The sequence below is a fragment of the Crocuta crocuta genome, unplaced genomic scaffold, assembly GCF_008692635.1.
Source record: "Crocuta crocuta isolate KB4526 unplaced genomic scaffold, BGI_CrCroc_1.0 scaffold127, whole genome shotgun sequence".
Lineage (NCBI taxonomy): Eukaryota > Metazoa > Chordata > Mammalia > Carnivora > Hyaenidae > Crocuta > Crocuta crocuta.
In genome coordinates this window covers 1,780,671-1,797,316 of record NW_027532008.1, presented here as the reverse complement: position 1 = coordinate 1,797,316, position 16,646 = coordinate 1,780,671, and the positions used below count along the sequence as shown (strand labels likewise).

The window sequence follows — 16,646 nt, the reverse complement described above, 5'->3', positions numbered from 1 at the left end:
CCCGCCCCCCCCCTTTTTTTTTTAAAGTTTATTTATTTACTTTGAGAGAGAGAGAGAGCGAGAGCGCACTTGGGAGGGCAGATAGAGGGAGAGAGAGACTCCCAAAGCAGACTCTGAGCTGTCAGCACAGAGCCAGATGCAGGGCTCAAACTCATAAACCATGAACTCATGGCCTGGGCCGTAATCCAGAGTCAGATGCTTAAACGACTAAGCAATTTAGGCGCCCCAATAGTGTTTTCTTTTGATAAATTATATTTGAAATTTGACCAGATAGGGATTGGACACGGTTTTCTAACATAGTACACTTGGGCCATCAGCTCCCTCCCTAGGCACTGCCTGCAGCTGACTACTTATTTCTGTCCTCCCAAGTCCAAAGACCTTTGCCCAGGGATATCAGGAAAGCAGCCCAAGTTCTTTTATAGCGGGGGGCGGGCAGCAGCGGGTGGCGCATGCCCAGAGAGTCCGTGTGAGGCCGACAGCCCTGGAGCGGAGGGCGAGATATTCCCGCCATCTTGTCCGTCCCGCAAAGCCCCTGGCCCTTGCTGGAGACTACGAGTCCCGTGAGCCTCCGCGGGACCACTTCCTACCCCTCACTGTCTGGCCAGCTCCGGCTCCCCCTCCCGGGGCCGAAGGCTCTGGCTGCAGCCTGGCGGCGGGCGGGCCAGGTAGGATTTCCGGGGGAAGCTACTGTGGAGGCTGAGGAGGCGGCGGCGGCCACCCGGGTGAGTTCGATGAGCAAGGGAAAGTGAGCGGAAAGTGCGCGAAGTCTGGTTGCTGGCGCCTCTTAGGCTCGCGCCGCGTTCTAGGCGCCGCAAGGAGGTCGCGGTCTGGGCGAGTGTAACGGCCCGAGCGGCGACCGCGTCGGTCCAGGGCGGGGCGGGCTGGGCCGGGGCCGCCGCCTCCTCCTCCGCCCTCCCACAACGGTCCCGCCGTGGTTTCTCCGCCTGCAGTTGTCCCGCGAAAGCTGGCCCCCTCTGCCTCCCGCGACTTGGCGGGGCCCTTTTGTCTGGGCTGCCCCTTTGTGCCAGTGCGTGAGGTCGCCTCCTCCGGGGAGCCCTCCGGGCCGGTGCCTGATGGGGACCTGTCCCAGGGGATCCGGTTACGGTAACCGGATCAGGTCAAAGTCCATTTTAAGAACCCGTCATCGGTCGGACCTCTGCATCCCGGCTGGGCAAAGCGGAGGCTCGGAGCCNGAACACCCTCGAGGTTATTGTCTAACTCTGAAATGTAGCCCCGCGCGGCTTTGGGGTACCACTCTCCAGCCGTTTTTCTCGGTAGGGGGATGGGCCAGTGGAAAAGAAGTGAGCCCCCTCCCCGGGATACTGGGGACCGAATTTGCTGCCGTGTTTGATTAGGTTGCAGCTGTGATCGAGGAACCAAAGAACCAGCGCGGTTGAGCAGAATGGTAGTTCACACACGTCTTGGAGTGAATCTCGGAGGAGAGAAAGTGATTTATAGGGCAGCGAGCAAGCTTTTCATTCATCGCATGCAGGAGAAAAGCTACAGGACTTCTTCCAGGCGCCCAGTTCGTCTCCCTTGGTACCCGCAATCCTTTTTATTTCTGCTGCTTGAAACAAAGTTGAAAGAGACGTCCATTAATAGATCCGCGTTATAGCGAAACCAGAAACCTAGTAGCTTCAAGAAAGCAACAAAGAGACTAGTTCACAAAGTAATAGGAATGAAGCCAGTTTGAGGGAGGAGAGTAGTAGTAGATCCTTACTGAAACCAGGGAATTATGTGAATTTAATCAAATTTTGTTAGATAGTGGTATGTTCCGCTGGAAGACGGCATTGCGAGATTCAGCATAAGGCAGAGCTTTCTAAATGCCACTGCGGTGGCTCCTTTTGGAAATAATTAGTATTTCGGGTCTCTGAAATGAGGACAACCAGGACCCTTTTACATGAATCAGGGGAAGTTATTAAAGTTATATAGGTTAAATGCCCTCCCTAGTCAAGTAGGCAAGATAAAGCCTATTGTACTTTATTATTTTGATAACTCATAATGGAAGTGATTATGAGAATCCAGATTGTGTTAGTAGTATTGTGTAGGGATGAAGTCTTTAACGCAGTAGTTCCCTTCAGTTTTTAATCCAGCAATGAGTAGGGATTTGGTTGTTTTTCTGGTTGTGTTTTGAAGAAGCATCCACGGAATTGCCCTAGAAGTTTTAAAAATAATCTAAGGAACGGGGCACGGGGGTGGATCAGTCCCTTAAGCATCAGACTCTCGGTTTCATCTCAGGTCATGATCTCGGGGTTTGTGAATCTGAGCTCCTCGTTGGGTGCTGCTGACAGTGTGGATGAAGCCTGCTTGGGATTTCTCTCTCTGCCCCTCCCTAGCTTGCACTCTTTTCGTTCTCTCTCTCTCTCTCAAAATACATAAACATTTAAAAAATTAAGGAACATCAGTCGCTAATGACTGGCTGTTATCTGTTCAAATATGAAATTGCTATTAGTGTTTTTTTGAAAACAGCTCATCATATATATTATGTAACTTCTTACTACAGTTCTCTGAGTTGGTGGTTCTCACTTTACTGCTGATAAATGTTCAGCCTCTAAAATGTTAAGTGACTTGCCCAAAGTCACACGGTTAACCTAGATAGGAAATAGTAAACCATACTCCAGTCCAGCAGTCTTTCCGTTACTTCACACCTGTTACAATTACTCATTATACCACCATGAACAGCTTATGATTTATTGACATTTAAATATTGGAGGAAAGTAATGGAAATATTTTCTAATGAGAGCAAAGTGATTTGTAAGGAACTGGAGTTTTTATTTTAAAAATTTTTAATATTTATTTTTGAGAGAGAGAGACACAGAGTGTGAGCAGGGGAGGGACAGAGAGAGGGAGACACAGAATCAGAAGCAGGCTCTATGCTCTGAGCTGTCAGCACAGAGCCTGACACAGGGCTTGAACCCGTGAACCGTGAGGTCATGACCTGAGCCAAAGTAGGATGCTCAACCAACTGAGCGTTGGGCGCCCCAGGACTGGAGTTTTTAGAACATAAACAATGCCATGCTAAGCCCTAAATCATGCTGAATGTTGATCGCATCACCTTGTTTGCTGGACGCTGCGATTGCCTTGTGCTCAGACCCGGTGGCAATTTTATGAGGCTCTGGAGGTAGAAGAGTGGTGAGTTAGTGGGCTGTGGTTTTGTCTAATCGTTACCAAAAAGTTTTGACTAACCTTTGCTTAGAGGTTTTTAAAGAAATATGTTGAAGAACATCTATGCAGCACTTTTGGCTGCTGGAACTAGCATTGAAGAGAGAACTGAACTTCAGATTCTTTTCTAGCCAGAGTCAAGACTCAGGAAAATGCTTTCTTTAGTGTTTGCTTTTAGTAAAAACTTCTAATTAGTTTCAAACCTGCAGTTAAATCTTGGCTTTATGTCAGTACATGCCATGAATGTGACATCAGAAATAGAAACTTACTTCACCTCCTTTACTTAAATTCTTCTTAGGTAAAATGCATAACATGCCAATGGAATTGAGTCAATTCAGTTGGTCTCGCCTCTCTAACTAGTGGAAGCCTGTTTTAAATCTCTTCTATTATGCCATCATAATGGGAAGGAACTTTTTTCCTTGTGTGTTTTGCTCTTGGTCTACTTTATTTCCAGATCATTTCATTCATTCATTTAGTCAACATTCAATTATTGGAAGCCTGTTGTGTTCCAGACACTGGATCAGATTCCTAGAAACCCAGGAACCAGACCCTGAAGACAAAGCAGTGAAAACCAAGTCTTTTCCTTTTTGGGGCTTACAGACTGATTAGGGGTGGGGAAGTTGGGCAACTCAGACAGTAAATAAGTACTGAATAAAATCCTCTTTCATTAATGTGCAGCCTGGAGCAGTAACCTCTTTGAAGGTTAGTTTTCTCATCTTCAGCATGGGGATAGTCATTCCTGCTCTATCTAGCTTGTGGAATTATTTCCAGAAGTCAGAGGGTATTTGTTTGCATTATACCCTTTAGAAAAGGTAAAGGAGCATTGGAAGAAGGTTATTTATAAAGAAAGAGACAAAGAATGGATGGATTTTCTGGTCAGAGACAGTCTGATATCTCATTGAAAAATGTTCTGTGACTGTCATGTCTCCATGGAACACTCATCAAGTAAAACTTGTTCTTTGAAATTAATCAATTAATTAATTTAGAAAGAGAACAATTGAGGGGGGGGGAGAGAGAGAGAGAGAGAGAGAGAGAGAGAGAGAATCCCGAGTAGGCTCCAGGCTCCGTGTTGAGCCATACGAGGACTTGATCTCATGATAGTGAGTTAGTGAGAGACCTGAGTCGGACACTTAACCCACTGAGCCACCCCTGCGCCCCTCTTGTAAGACCTTTGTATTTGTTCGTATTGTCACAGTTAACTGTCTTAATGGCAAGAACTGTATGTCCTAGTCTATTTCCTTCCTGCTTAGCACATAGCTCCAGGCATTTCTTTGGAGTTTTATAAATATTTGTTGAATGAGTGAATTAATAACAAAAGTGAGCAGGGGTAGTTGTGGAGAATACCAGAGCACAAATGCAATGCCAAAAATGTTTCTTTTATTTGGCAAATTTTTATTTTGCCCATTGCATGCTAGGATCTGGGTTATGTTCTGGAGGTACAGAGGTAAAGGTATTGAGCCTCTGCCTTGAAAATCTTTTATTTTTTTAATCTTTATTTATTTTTGAGAGACAGAGAGACAAGAGTGTGAGCAGTGGAGGGGCAGAGAGAGAGAGGGAGACACAGAATCCAAAGCAGGCTCCAGGCTCTGAGCTGTCAGCACAGAACCTGACACGGGGCTCGAACCCACAAACTGCAAGTTCATGACCTAAGCCAAAGTCAGACAATGCTCAACCAACCGAGCCACCCAGGTGCCCCTGCCTTGAAAATCTTAACATTGCAACACCTAATTGTGGTGTGGTGTTCAATACTAAGTGTTCAGTAGAGCTGTGTTACAATGTAGGAAAGGGACTGAATGATTCTGTTTGGTAAACTGTGAAGGAAGACATTACAGAGGAAGTGATTTTGGAGCTTGTTCTTGAGGGATGAATAAGAATTCACCCAGTAGCCCCATTACTATTAAGGTTATTCCAGCTTGATTCCCCCAACCACTACCATGCCTAATCAGCCAGAGGAAGCATTTGGGTTTAGGAATGGAGGTGGAAAGGATAAGGTGTGCGTCTGGAAAAGAGTGAGTAGTCTGGTATAGCTAAGAGGGTTTTGCAGTTGGGTTTGTTTTTTTTTTTAATGTTTATTTTTGAGAGAGAAAAGACAGACAGCGCAAGTGGGGAAGGGTGAGAGAGATGGAGACAGAATCTGAAGCAAGCTCTAGGCTCTGCACCCTCAGCACAGATACTGACAGTGGGGCTTGAAACCGTGAGATCATGACCTGAGCTGAAGTCAGCTGCCTAAACAGCTGAGCCCCCTGGGCGCCCTGGGTTTTGCCGTTAGTTTTTAACGTGCTTTGGTTCAGATGCTCCCTGTAGGAAATTTGAGAAGACCAATGGATTGTCACCTCGGACAATTGCACATAAGCAAACATGCGTATAATTTTAGAAGGTTGTGAAATACTTAGGGGGTCTCTGGACCCCAGAGGTTGAGCAGTTGAAGAGGAGAGTGGCTGGTGAAAGGAAAGGTTGATGGCCAGGTGCTGAGAAGGGTTCAAAACTCTTTGCTAAAGAGTTTAGGCTTTATGATTAGGGAATTTTTACACCATCAAAAGTTTTTAAAGCACATAGTTGACATAATCCGATCTGTTTTTGAAAGGTAATTGCTTGCTGTCTTTTTTTTTTTAATTTTCTTAATGTTTTATTTATTTTTGAGAGAGAAATAGAGATGGTGTGAACAGGGGAGGGGCAGAGAGAGAGGGAGACACAGAATCTGAAACAGGCTCCAGGCGCTGAGCTGTCAGCACAGAGCCTGATGCGGGGCTCGAATCCACGAACCGTGAGATCATGACCTGAGCTGAAGTTGGATGCTTAACTGACTGAGCCACCCAGGTGCCCCAATTGCTTGCTGTCTTTAGGGTAGGTTAAAGATGGAAGATGGAAGAGATTTGGAATGTTTTAAGGTAAAGGAGAAGGAGCCAGCAGAGTGGCGGTTATTGAAGAGCTGCACAAGAGAAAAGGGAGATGATAAAGGAGCCCTGGAAGACAATGAAATCTATGGAGAGGTGAAAGGGAAACATAAAAAAAGGAAGGAAGAAGATGTGTTTGGAAGTGATGGAGATGGGAATTGAAATTGGAATAGTTACCAGCAGCTTAGGTACTTTTAAATCTGTTATTTTACAAAAATCCCGTAGAGTGGGCAGGCATTCCCATTTGACAGTTGAAGAAATTGTGGTTCAGCGAGATTAACTTCATTTCCCAAAGGCACCATATAAGTAATGGAAGAGGTCTGGAATCCAGCTATATTTTGACTGCAAAGCTTGGGGATCATAACTTCTGCCTTATAAGGTCTGTTAATGTCTAATGACCTCTTTTTTATCTTCCTTTCCAGTGGAAGGGGTTATGTTATGTGCAGAATGATAAAAGGCTAGATGACTTCAGAGAGTGTTCAAGTTTTGAAATAGCAGTTGTGGAAAAGGCAAGGGAGCCAACCAGAGAGCAAAAGGGCCACTGAACAGTAATTAGGGCCTAGCGGAGGTCACACCCGAAATGTCTGCGAGTCCCCACGTTCTGTCTCCTTTGTTCTCAGTAAAGCAGTATCTCTTGGGTACTGTTGATGCGGGCCTTTGAAGAAAACACACTATATTGTCACAGAAGGCTTTGGTGCCACCAGCTCTGAGCAGGTCACAAGCCTTGTGCTTCAGTTTTCTCGTCTCTCAAAGAGTAGATTAGTTGGTGTCTTAAATTCTATGATTTCATGATTTGGAACCAAAAATATTCCAGGGAATTTTAGGAGAGGAAGTGTGTTTAATGTCTGTCTGATTTTTAGGGAGGAGGTGGTTGAAACTATACAGCTTTCAGATTCAAGCTTAGTTTTCCGTTCAGCTTCTCTATAGTCTGTTGAAAGCACCTGGTGTTGGTTTTGACAACCTGAAAGTTCTGACCTATTTACTCAAGATAATGCAGTTCCTACCTTTATTTCCGGCACTATCACGTTGTAGCTGTGAGTATCAAGGTCAGCTAACCCCCTTACACTTTAGTTTCTTCATCTATAAAATAGGGATAATAGCCATTTCTTTGTGGGGTTTTCGAGGAGATAACGTATGTGTGAGGTCTTTACAGACTGTGTGGTGTTTAATAAATATGAAAAAAGATAGTATACCTGGTAAAGGAAAAAGATATGTGAAAAAGCGCTGGGATCAGTGATGTAGGAGAGAGGGATTCCTGGTTTCAGGTGCATCCATCTGTTCAAGTGTCCTGAGTGGCAAAAGGGAACTCTCTCAGGATGTGGGCTGTCAGTGCATTGATTTAGAAATGTGTTTGTAGTATATGATGTTGCTGGGTGTTTCTGTCAGGTATACATTTCAAATAAAATCTAATCTTGACTCAAATCTGTGACCAAAAACAACCCCATTGTTAAAAACCTGTGCATTTATTCTTTCAAGTGTGAACTTGTTATACACATTTCCAGGAGTATTTTTTAAAGATTTTTTAATGTTTATTTTTGAGAGAGAGTAAGTGTGTGTGTGCATTTAAGAGTGTACTCAAGCTGGGGAGGGGCAGAGAGAGGAGACAGAATCCTCCTAAGCGGGCTCTAGGCTCTGAGCTGTCAGTGCAGAGCCTGATGTGGGGCTTGAACTCATGAACCATGAGATCATGATCTGAGCTGAAGTTGGATGCTTCACCAGCTGAGCCACCCAGGCCGCCCTCCAGGAGTATTTTTTAGATAGATTTTCACTGCATTTTATTTAAGACTAGATAACAATCTTATGATTGTCTGGCAACTTAAATGCATTGCTTGGTTTGTTTGTTTCCTCTCTGGGGCTGATTTTGGCGGAACTCAGCATATTTAATCTCTTACAGAGAACTCCCTTCCCCCCACCTTTACCCTGCATATGTCATCTAGTTGATTACCAGTGTACTTGATTCTCTCTACCCAGCTGCTTACTCTCTCCTTTGCACTTTGATAGGAAATGCAGTTTCAAAAATTGGTGTAAAAGATTAATGATTGCTCCTTAACTTGAGTGACCCCAGAGCACTTTGACCATGTCTCTGCAGGGGCACTTTTCCCTCTTTAGTTTACCTCTTTATTCTCCCCCACTAAACAGTTACTGTTTATGGAAATAAATTGAGTTAAGGATTCTTATGTTGTGGGTTTCAATTTGTTTAATTATTACATAGGTCTTGTATGTGTAACTTTTTTCTTTAAAATGAAATTACTAAAATAAAATTACTAGATGAACATTTATATAGTTCATCACCCAGGTGAACCACCCAGACACCCCTCTATACCACATCTTTGTCCATTCATCAGTTGATGGACATTTGGGCTCTTTCCATAATTTGGCTATTGTTGATAGTGGTGCGTGAAGATTGGGGTGCATATGCCCCTTTGAATCAGCATTTTTATAGCCTCTGAGTAAATACCTAGAAGTGCAGTTGCTAGGTGGTAGGGTCGTTCTATTTTATTTTTAAGTAATCTCTACCCCCAGTGTGGGGTACTAACTTACAACCCTGAGATCAAGAGTCACATGTTCTCCTGACTGAGCCAGTCAGGCGCCCCGGAAAAAGCAATTTTGATGTGTGGGATAAAGATATTATTCTAAGTTAATTTTGTTCAGTTAACTGTTAGCATTTGTTTTGTGACGACATTTGGAGTTTTGGAAGACACTAAAAGTGTTGTTCTTTTTTCTTTTTTTAATGTTTGTTTGTTCTGAGAGAGAGTGTGCAAGGGAGAGGGGCGGAGAGAGAGAGAGAGAGAGAGAGAGAGAGAGAATCCCAAACAGCTCAGCATGGAGCCTGACATGGGGCTGGATTTCAGGACTGTGAGATCATGATCCGAGCTGAAATCAAGAGTCAGATCCTTAACCAACTGAGCCAGGCACTCCTCAAAGTGTTCTTATTAATCTTCAGCTAGTAATGTCCACCTAGGTCAGTAGATATTTAAAATCTTTATTCTGGAGCGCCAGAATCAGTCAGTAGAGTGCATGACTCTTGATCTTGGGGGTGTGACTTTAAGCCCCACATTGAGTATAGAGATTACTTAAAAATACAATCTTAATGGAAAAAAAGTGGAGCCCTGAGACATTTCCCTGTCCCCCTCCAGTGAGTGGCAAGTAGAAAGAGGGAACATTTCTAAGGGAGACTTACCTCTTCTTCCCTTCCCTCATGGACAAATCCCTTTAATTTGCTTGTAAAATGTGTATGTGTTTATTTTTGTGAGATAGGAAGAGAGAGAATCCACTGTGGGTTCTGTGCTGACAGCAGAGTGCCGCAGCAGAGAGCCCCATGAGGCCTGAACTTGCCAACTGGAAGATACGACCTGTGCTGAAATCAGACCCGTCACCAACTGAACCACCTAGGTTCAATCCCTTTGAAAAATGCTGTCATTCATGGCTCAGTTGGTGATGCATCTGATTTCAGCTCAGGTTATGATCTCTTGGTTCGTGAGTTCGAGCCCCGTGTTGGGCTCTGTGCTGACAGCTCAGAGCCTGGAGCCTGCTTTGGATTCTGTCTCCCTTCCTCTGTCCCTCCCCTGTTCACATTCTCTCTCTCTCTCTCTCTCAAAAATAAACATTAAAAAAATAATAAAAATGCTGTCAATAAACACCAAATAATACAGAACCAAGTCACTAGGTATGAAGAGTACTTTCCATTTCCTTTTACTTGCACACACCCTACTTTGCCTCACATCCCTTCCTCTAAATTTAAATTTGAGGAAGAGCATTAAGATTCAGAATATGGGTTTGTCTTTGCTCTATGTATGAAAAGATGACCCAATGCCTCTTGCTTAAGATTGGGAATTTTTTCTGATAGTCTTTTGCATACTCTAATGCTTACATAAAATTAAGAGATAAGTAGCTTCTGGAACAACATCTTTATGTAATTGGAAGAGGGGCTTCCTTTCACTATAGCCATGGGCCATTAAGAGCCATTCTGTTAAATGAATAGATGTTTGCAGTTTGTGGTGTAAGATAAATAAGTCTCTTTGCAACTGCAGTGACCATTGCACTTTATATTTTAATTGTGGTAAACTCATCATTTTAACCTTTTTTAAGTGTTCAATTCAGTGGCATTAAGAACATTAACAACATGGGGCAGCCATCACTACTAGCCATTTCCAAAACTTTTCCATCTTTCCAAACTGAAACTGTTCCCAATAAATAATAACTCCCATTGCCTTCCCCTCTCGGCCCTTGGTGACCTCAGTTCTATTTGGTGTCTGTATGAATTTGCCTATTTTAGGTGTCTCATATAAGTGGAATCATTTAATATTTGTCTTTTTGTGTCTGACTTATTTCTTTGTGTTTTTAAAACTATCTTCTCGGGGTGCCTGAGTGGCTCAGTTGGTTAAGCGTCTGACTTCAGCTCAGGTCATGATCTCATGGTTTGTGAGTTCAAGCCCTGCGTCAGGCTCTGTGCTGACGGCTCAGAGCCTGGAGCCTGCTTCGGAGTCTGTGTCTCCCTCTCCCTCTGTCCCTTTCCCCACTCACTACCTGTCTCTCTCTGTCTCAAAAATAAATAAAGATTAAAAAATTTTTTTAAGAACCAACTATTTTCTCTTTGTGCTTACAGAAGGAAGAAAATTTATTTTGTAGCAATCAGAAGCTCCCCTCTAACCTCTTAACTCTCTTAACCATTCGAATGAAGTAGAAAAGCATGCATTTAACTATATTTATGTAAAAAATTTTTTTATATAGTTTATTTTTGAGACAGAGACAGAGCATGAGTGGGGGAGGGGCAGAGAGAGAGACACACACAGAATCCGAAACAGGCTTCAGGCTCTGAGCTGTCAGCATAGAGCCCGACGCGGGGCTCGAACCCACAAACACTGAGATCATGACCTGAGCCGAAGTCGGATGCTTAACCGACTGAGCCACCCAGGCGCCCCATTAGGGCATTCTTGTTAAGGAATTAAAAATAAAGGTTTAGGGGATTTGGTAAATAAAGTATGTTGGTATGTTAGTGATTTGGGAGGGCGGAAAAGCAAGGAAGATATTAAAGAACAGTTGTTGAGCAACTTCTTCCTTTTAACTACAAGAGATTTAAAACGATTAACCTCCTAAACATCAATTATGCCACATTAAATTCCTCCCATCCAAGTACTAACCAGACAAGACCCTGTTTACCTTTGAGATCAGACGAGATCAGGGTGGTAGACAGGCATATTAGATTCCCGTAAGTAATGAGCCCAAATATTGTTTCATGAGGAGATATTTATACTTAGTAGCACTACGATCCAGACATACGGAAACTGTTTTAAGTCCATTTAAGTCTGTCTTTCAAAGAGAATTTTTACTAGATTTCTAACACCACACAAATATATGTAACCAAACTTCATCAATTAAAAAGAAACTTTAATTGCCTGAAGTCCAGATTTAGTCCGATTTATTTCAGAAGTAATAACATGATTAATTATGATCTGCATGTCTTAAAAGGAAGCTCACCCTGGCTGAGATCTGTATTTTTCCTGAAAATAATGTCCTTTGTAATTCAGTAATGATATTTCCTGAGAGTACTTTTGATTATCAGTGAACCACACCTCTATTTTAAAGAGCTGATTCATGTCTCTTAGTGGTAACTGAAAAGATCGTGTTTAACTAGGAGGAGGAGTTTAGTTTTTCTTGAAAGAGGGGGTTTTAGTCCCATTTTTACTCTTAAGTAATATGTTAGACATTGGTTATTTGTGCTTAAAAATAAACTTTCTTAAGCATAACTTTTTAAAAAAAAGTTTTAAATGTTTATTTACTTTTGAGAGAGAAAAAGCATGAGAGAGAGAGAGAGAGAACAAGTGGGGAGGGGCAGAGAGAGAAGGAAACAGAATCTGAAGCAGCCTCCCGGCTCTGAGCTGACCTGACTGAGCCACCCAGGCGCCCCAGTGTGACTTTTTTGGAACAGACTTTTTAATTTTTTTTAAATTTTGTTTTTGGTGTGCCTCGGTGGCTCAGTTGGTTAAGCATCTGAGTCTTGATTTTGGTTCAGATCATGATCTCACTGTTCCTGGGATTGAGCCCTATATTGGGATCCACACTGACAGCACAGAGCCTGCTTGGGATTCTCTGTCTCTCCCCTTCTCTCTTCTGCTCTCCCCAGCTCACGCTCTTTCTTTCAAAATAAGATAAATAAACTTAATTTTTTTTTTTTACTTTTAAGTTATTTCTATACCTAATGTGGGGCTTGAACTCACAACCCCAAGATCAGAGTCACACACTCCTCCAACTAAGTCAGGTGCTTCTGAACAGTTTTTTTTAAAACACAGAAATGTTTTTTCCATCTCAGTCACTGATAGCTTTTATTCCTTGTTTCATTTTGAGTGCCCAGGATAGCCTCAAGTTGTAAATACAGATATAAATAAGTCCATCAAGAATACATAATTTAAAAAAAAAAAAAAAAAGAATACATAATTTTTCCTAACAGGATATGTACTTTTTGAAGTATTGTTTGGTGTGCTGGTTGGGCCAATACTAGAAGTAAAAAGACAACAGAACAGTATTTTCAAAATGGTATAAGAAAACATATGTCAGCTGAGAATTGTACACTCAGTAAAACAATATGTCAAAATAAATTTAAAAGAAAAAAATTCAAACAAAGGAACTGAAGGCACTTGTTCCCATGGCACCTCCCCAGAGGCACTTGTGAAGGAAACCTGCTTCTTGGACTCAAGGGTCTGAGATGCAAAGGGGAATGATGAGCACAGAACACATGCACATTAAGGAAAATCTTAAGGACTGACTTGATAAAACAGTAATATCTTATTTGTGGGTGTAGACATGGAAAGCACTCAAACAAATATAAACAGGGAAGGGGCTTGAAGTAAAAGAATTCTAAGAGGTCCTATATATTTCAGAAGGAGAGTAAAGATATTAAGTGACTTCAGATAAAGTATTCCTGTCAGTCTTTAAGAAGTAACAATGAAAGAATAGAAATAGAAAGAATACAAATGAATAGAAATGAGAAAAAGGAATAAAAAAATGAAACAGCAGAGGGCAAAAAAGGGAGGAAAAACCTGAAAAGTTGAACAAATGAAAAAAAGAAAATAGGGTGGTAAAAAGGAATACAAATATCTCTTAATCACAAAGAATAGATTGTTTTCCCCAAAAACTCTGTTTAAAAGACAAAGATGGTCCAAGCAGAGAAGTAATGAAGGAGACCTAAATAAATGGGAGAAACATAAAATACTCATGGTTTGGAAAACTTCACATTATAAAGAGGGCAGTTCTCTCCAGTTTGAGTTTTAGATTAAATGTAATTCTAATAAAAATTCCAGTAAGTTTTTTTTCCCATGGAATTTGACAAGTTGATTCTAAAATGTATATGGAGAGGTACCTGGGTGGCTCAGTCGGTTGGGCATCCGACTAGCTCAGGTCATGATCTTACGGTTCGGGTTCGAGCCCCGTGTCGGGCTCTGTGCTGACAGACAGCTCAGAGCCTGGAGCCTGTTTCAGATTCTGTGTGTGTGTCTCTCTCTGACCCTCCCCTGCTGGCTCGCTCTCTCTCTCTCAGAAATAAATTTAAAAAACATTAAAAAAATAAAAAATAAAATGTATATGGAGCAGGGGTGCCTGGGTGGCTCAGTCAGTTGGGTGTCCAGCTCTTGGTTTCAGCTAGGGTTGTGACCTCGTGGTTTCATGGGTTCGAGCTCCATGTCGGGCTCTGTGCTGGCAGCGCGGAGCCTACTTGGGATTCTCTCTCTCTCCCGCTCTCTCTGCTCCTCCCCCGTTTCCACTGTCTCAGTCTTTCAAAATAAAGAAAGAAACNAATGTTTTATTTATTTCTAGGAGAGAGAGAGAGAGACAGCGTGAGCAGGGCAGGGTCAGAGAGAGAGGGAGTCATAGACTGAAACAGGCTCCAGGCTCTGAGCTGGCAGTCAGCACAGAGCCCGACGCGGGGCCCGAACCCACGAACCGCGAGATCATGACCTAAGTGAAAGTCGGACGCTTAACCGACTAAGCCATCCAGGCGCCCCATCAGCACACTTCTGCAGATTAGATGGGGAAACTTCTACTTGATTACAAGACTTATTATAAAACTGATTATCAGAGTGGTTTTGGCCCTGAGATGGAAAAATAGATCCGTGGAATAGTGTAGAGTGCGGGGAGAGAGACCTATGAATGCAGGGAAAGGGATATGTGACAAAGGTGGCATTACACATCAGTGGAGAGAAGATAAATTATTCAGTAATGGACTGAGATCATTTGTTGTCATAAAAAACAAAATGGTTCTCCATCTAGTACCATACATGAGAATCAATTCTAGTAGCATCGATGACCAAAACGTGAAGGGTAAAATTTTTAAATGTTAAAAAGAAAACATAAGAAAATATCTGTCTTAGCTCAGGTTTTATATAGATTAATTTAGCAATAAGTTAAAAATAGAAAAATGGGACAAAGGGACAGGATGCGATGGAAGGGGTGTGCTATTTTAGACAGGGTAGTCCGGGAAAGGCCCCTCTGAGCGAGTCATATATGAGTTGTCATGTGAAATAAAGGAGTAAATTGTGCAGTTTGTGACAAAGGAGCATTCCAGGCTGTTTGAACAGCGCCTGCAAAACCCTGGGGTAAGAATGTGCTTGTTCAGTTACAGAAGCACACAAACAGGGTTGGTGTGGCCGGAACAGAGCAAGCAAGAGAGTGATAGGAAGGAGGCAAAGTCTGTGAGTATGTAAGTGGGTTAGGTTATGTAGGATCTCAAAGGCCATGGCAAAAAATCTGAAATTTCAGATGTCATAGGGAGACACGATCTCCTATACTTTTTTCTTCTTTTCTTCTTCTTTTTTTTTTTTTTAGAGAGAGAGCACAAGCTGGGNTGAGAGAGAGAGAGAGAGAATGAGAGAATTTTAAACAGGCTCCACACTAGCCTGGAGACCAACGCAGGACTTGATCACACAACCCTGAGATCATGACCTGGGCCAAAATCAAGAGTCAGATGCTCACACAACTTATTCACCCAGGCACCCCCACTTCCCTTTCATAAAGGATCACCCAGACCACTCTAAGGACAATACAGTATAGGAGCCTGAGTGGAAGAAAGAAGGTTGATTAAAGAGTTGACACACTAGTCTGGGCAGGATGTGGCCACAGCTTGGTGTTGGGTGGTGAGAAGTGTTTAGATCATGGATGTATCTTGGATCAGAGGCATAAAATTTGGTGATGATTTAGATGTGGGTATGAGAGAAAGAGAAGAGTCAGTCATGACACCAAAGTTTTTGTCCTGAGCCGCTGGAAACTTAAGTTGCCTTTTGACTGAAATGATGATCCAAAATAGCACCTACACACTTGCCAACTCTATTTGGTTTTTTGGGTTTTCTGAGTTTTGTTTTGTTTTTTGGTAAGCCTTCTACGTCTGTTGTCCTGACTATTGAATAGGGGACACTGGAGAAAGTTGGGAGTGGGGAATCAAGAGATTTTTTTTTATTTTTTAAAATATACTGTGTTTGAAAAACTTCTTAGATTTCCAAGTAAAGATATTACATGGGCTGTGAATATACCAGTTTGAAGTTCAGGAGAGAGATTCAGTCTGGAAATAGGAATTTGGAAGTCATCAGTGTATCTATTGTATTTTAAACTATAAAACTGGATGAGATGAGTAGTCAGGGTTCATATTTGGGGTGCTACTCCTCCAGGAGGGTTTAGAAATATAGGGGGCTGGTTTTGCATGTCATGGTAACTGAGGAGGCTGTGGGCATTTAATGTGGGGGGTTGGGGGGAGGGGGACGAAGTGAGGGTTGCTGAATGTCCTGCAGTGTGTAGAGCGCGTACTGACTAAGGAACTGACCTAGCCAAAATGCTGACGGTGTTCCGGGGAGGGAGAGAGTGAAGACAGTGAAGAGATGGGATTCAAGGGCCAGATCTTAGGACTCTGCAGCATTTAGAGGTTAGGAAGAAGAGGAGGTTCCCTCAGGGACTACCTCAGTTGAAGTAGGAGGGAAAACAAAGACTCTAAGAGTTCCATAGACCCCAGTTTAGAGAACACTTAACAATTACTGGGGCTGTGAGAGGCACTGAGAATATTTGGATTCAGGCAATGAAGATGAAGAGAGGGATGGATGTGAGATATGTTTTGGAAATGACTCATGTGATTTGGAGGATGAGATTTCAGGTTTGACAGGCAGGTGGACAGCTAGGAAACTGCAAGAAGAAGAAGGAGTAAGGATGAATGAGGTAGACAATGAATTGTTTTGTGTATGTTGAATGGAGGTTCGTGGATATCCAAGTGGAGATGTTTAGTGAGTTGGACATGTGAATCTGGAGCTCATTAATTTAAAAAATAGTTGTTATTGTATACTTGCTATATTCCTGGAGCCATTCTAATTGTTAGAGTGAACAATGTTAGAGTGAGCAGTGAACAAAAATAGGTGAAATATGTGTCCCGAAAGAACTCATAACTTAATGAGAGGAGATATTAAACACAATAAAAATGCATTTATAGAGGGGCACCTGGGTGGCTTAGTGGGTTAAGCGTCCGACTTTCGCTTAGGTCATGATCTCGCGGTTCGTGGGTTCGAGCCCCGCGTCGGGCTCTGTGCTGACTGCCAGCTCAGAGTCTGGAGCCTGTTTCAG

General features: G+C 42.7%; 1 protein-coding gene across 6 annotated transcripts in view; it reads left to right on the top strand.

Moving 5' to 3' along the window:
* The first annotated feature begins 586 nt into the window (after positions 1–586).
* Positions 587–16,646, top strand: part of PHACTR4 (phosphatase and actin regulator 4) — a 114,562-nt gene continuing 98,502 nt past the window's right edge. For 2 of the 6 annotated variants that reach the window (XM_077775622.1, XM_077775620.1), the window contains exon 1: positions 661–722. The gene's annotated coding sequence lies outside the window, so the exon portion shown is untranslated. Of the gene's footprint in view, positions 723–1,476; positions 1,540–16,646 lie in introns of those variants that run through there. The other 4 variants (XM_077775625.1, XM_077775623.1, XM_077775626.1 and 1 more) reach the window with 4 other exon arrangements.